At 42.1% G+C, this 2,500-nt stretch overlaps 1 protein-coding gene across 1 annotated transcript in view; it reads right to left on the minus strand.

Annotated features, from left to right (window-relative positions):
- Window positions 1-2,500, minus strand: part of LOC125044217 — a 458,466-nt gene that overhangs the window by 410,298 nt on the left and 45,668 nt on the right. The gene's annotated exons all lie outside the window — the stretch shown is intronic.

Raw genomic sequence — 2,500 nt, forward strand, 5'->3', positions numbered from 1 at the left:
ATACAACTTGCTGCTTCTGATAACTGGATCACTTGTACAATTTATAACCGGATCTAGCGTCTGAAATATTATTCAATTTAGATCAATTTTGCGGTGACCGACTGACCTTAATGAGTAGTAGCCATAATATCAAATTGATTCAATTGTTTTGTTATAGTATCACGTCACGTAATCACGTTTTTTTACACAGCCATCAAGTAATCAAGTGGGTACTGTTTTTCCACGGTTTGTACGTGACGACCACCGGACTTATGGATAGTACGTGAGGAACGAATTCGCGTAGAAAGCTCGCCTTGCAACTGCCTCTTCCGTTTTTCCCTGGACGTTGGGACTTTGAAACCTTTAAATCAGTTTCACTTCCTTATGTATGATTCAACAAGACATTTTAAGTTCTAAGATTCTCTAACAAGACATGTAAGATTTGTATGCCGCTAATAAATAACACCAGCTCTCAAAAAAAAAGACATTAATACAAATGATTTCCAAACTGCCAGTGTGATACAAGGCAATATACTACACCCTTAATATAATATCAGACGCCACCATTCTAATAAATAAAAGCAATAAACAATAATCCACTTAATTTCTTTTTCTTTTTTTACACCACCGCTCAAAAAAGAAGAAGAAAATCCTGTCAAATTCCACAAGACGCAATTTCACGGCCGCGCAGCTTCTTTATCCCGAAAGAAGAGGCTATAGCTTTCCCACGCAAGCGAGCCAGCGTCAACCTCTTTACACCCAATTATGCTAACCAGACGACCCGCCCAAGTTCTTAAGGTGTATGCCCGCCCACCGAGCCGACTCCACGCCTGTCCGTAGCTCTTGGGAGGTCGTTACTGATGACTGAGGAATATCGCCATGCCGGTAATGGCACACACAAAAAAAAAACGAAAAAAAAAGCAAAGGATGGAATCTAATTTAATAATCAGAAGGAACCTGGGAAATAATGCAAGTATATATATATATATATATATATATATATATATATATATATATATATATATGTATGTGTATATATATACATATATATATATATTCATATATATATATAAATGTATATACATATATTGATAGATAGATAGATAGATATTTTTTTATCTGCACATAAACGAAGCAAACCAAAATTCAGACAAAGGGATAGATAAAAAAAAATAAGATAAAAGGTGAGAAGCAAGAAGGGAGGCTTAAGCGCACTCTCTAAAACCGAAGGGCTTAACTGGAACACGGGCAGCCTCTCACGTTGTCATCTTGTAAACAACCTTCAAAAGGCTATATCTTTCCTTTTTAAGAGAGTAATCACTCTAGAAATGTCAGTAGAGAAAGGGAAAAAAAATTGACCGGCGGCCTCAAGTTATCACCTTCACCAGGCCCACATCCACTTGTTTCTCTCTCTCTCCTTCTCCTTCTCCTTCTCCTTCTCCTTCTCCTTCTCCTTCTCTTTCTCCTTCTCCTTCTCCTTCTCCTTCTCCTTCTCCTTCTCCTTCTCCTTCTCCTTCTCCTTCTCCTTCTCCTTCTCCTTCTCCTTCTCCTTCTCCTTCTCCTTCTCCTTCTCCTTCTTCTTCTTCTTCTTCTTCTTCTCCTCCTTCTCCTCCTCCTCCTTCTCCTTCTCCTTCTTCTTTTCCTTCTCTTTCTCCTTCTCTTTCTCCTTCTCCTCCTTCTCCTTCTCCTTCTCCTCCTTCTCCTTCTCCTTCTCCTTCTCCTCCTTCTTCTCTCTCTCCTCCTTCCTCTCCTTTTCCTCCTTCTTCTCCTTTTCCTCCTCCTTCTTCTCCTTCTCCTTCTCCTTCTCCTTCTCCTTCTTCTCCTTCTCCTCCTCCTTCTCCTTCTTCTCCTCCTCCTTCTCCTTCTTCTCCCCCTCCTTCTCCTCCTCCTTATCCTTATTCTCCTCCTCCTTCTCCTTCTTCTCCCCCTCCTTCTCCTCCTCCTTATCCTTATTCTCCTCCTCCTTCTTTTGCTTCTTCTCTTTCTCCTTCTCCTCTCCTTCCTCTCCTTCTCCTCCTCCTCATTTTTCACCTTCTTTTGCTTCCTCTCCCTCTCTTTCTTCTCCTTCTCCTTCTCCTTCTCCTTCTCCTTCTCCTTCTCCTTCTCCTTCTCCTTCTCCTTCTCCTTCTCCTTCTCCTTCTCCTTCTCCTTCTCCTTCTTTCTCCTTCTCCTTCTCCTTCTCCTTCTCCTTCTCCTTCTCCTCCTTCTCCTTCTTTTGCTTCTTCTCCGTCTCCTCTTCTCCTTCTCTCTCTCTCCTATTCCCTCTACCTCTCCCTCTCCTACTCCCTCTCCCTCCCCTTCTCCCTCTCCCACTTGGATAATCCCTTTCTCCATCTAGTCTCTCTCTCTATGTATTACACCTGTGTGTGTGTGTGTGTGTGTGTGTGTGTGTTTCTATTCTATCTCTATCTGACTGTATTTCTTTCTCTAATATAAACCGAGGCCAACCTTATTCCACTGGCACTACACTCCGGCCGAAAATTCTCGCGACTGTCGCACAGCACGGCAGATTCCCAACATC

Source organism: Penaeus chinensis, chromosome 35 (genome assembly GCF_019202785.1).
Source record: "Penaeus chinensis breed Huanghai No. 1 chromosome 35, ASM1920278v2, whole genome shotgun sequence".
In the NCBI taxonomy this organism is placed as follows: Eukaryota; Metazoa; Arthropoda; class Malacostraca; order Decapoda; family Penaeidae; genus Penaeus; species Penaeus chinensis.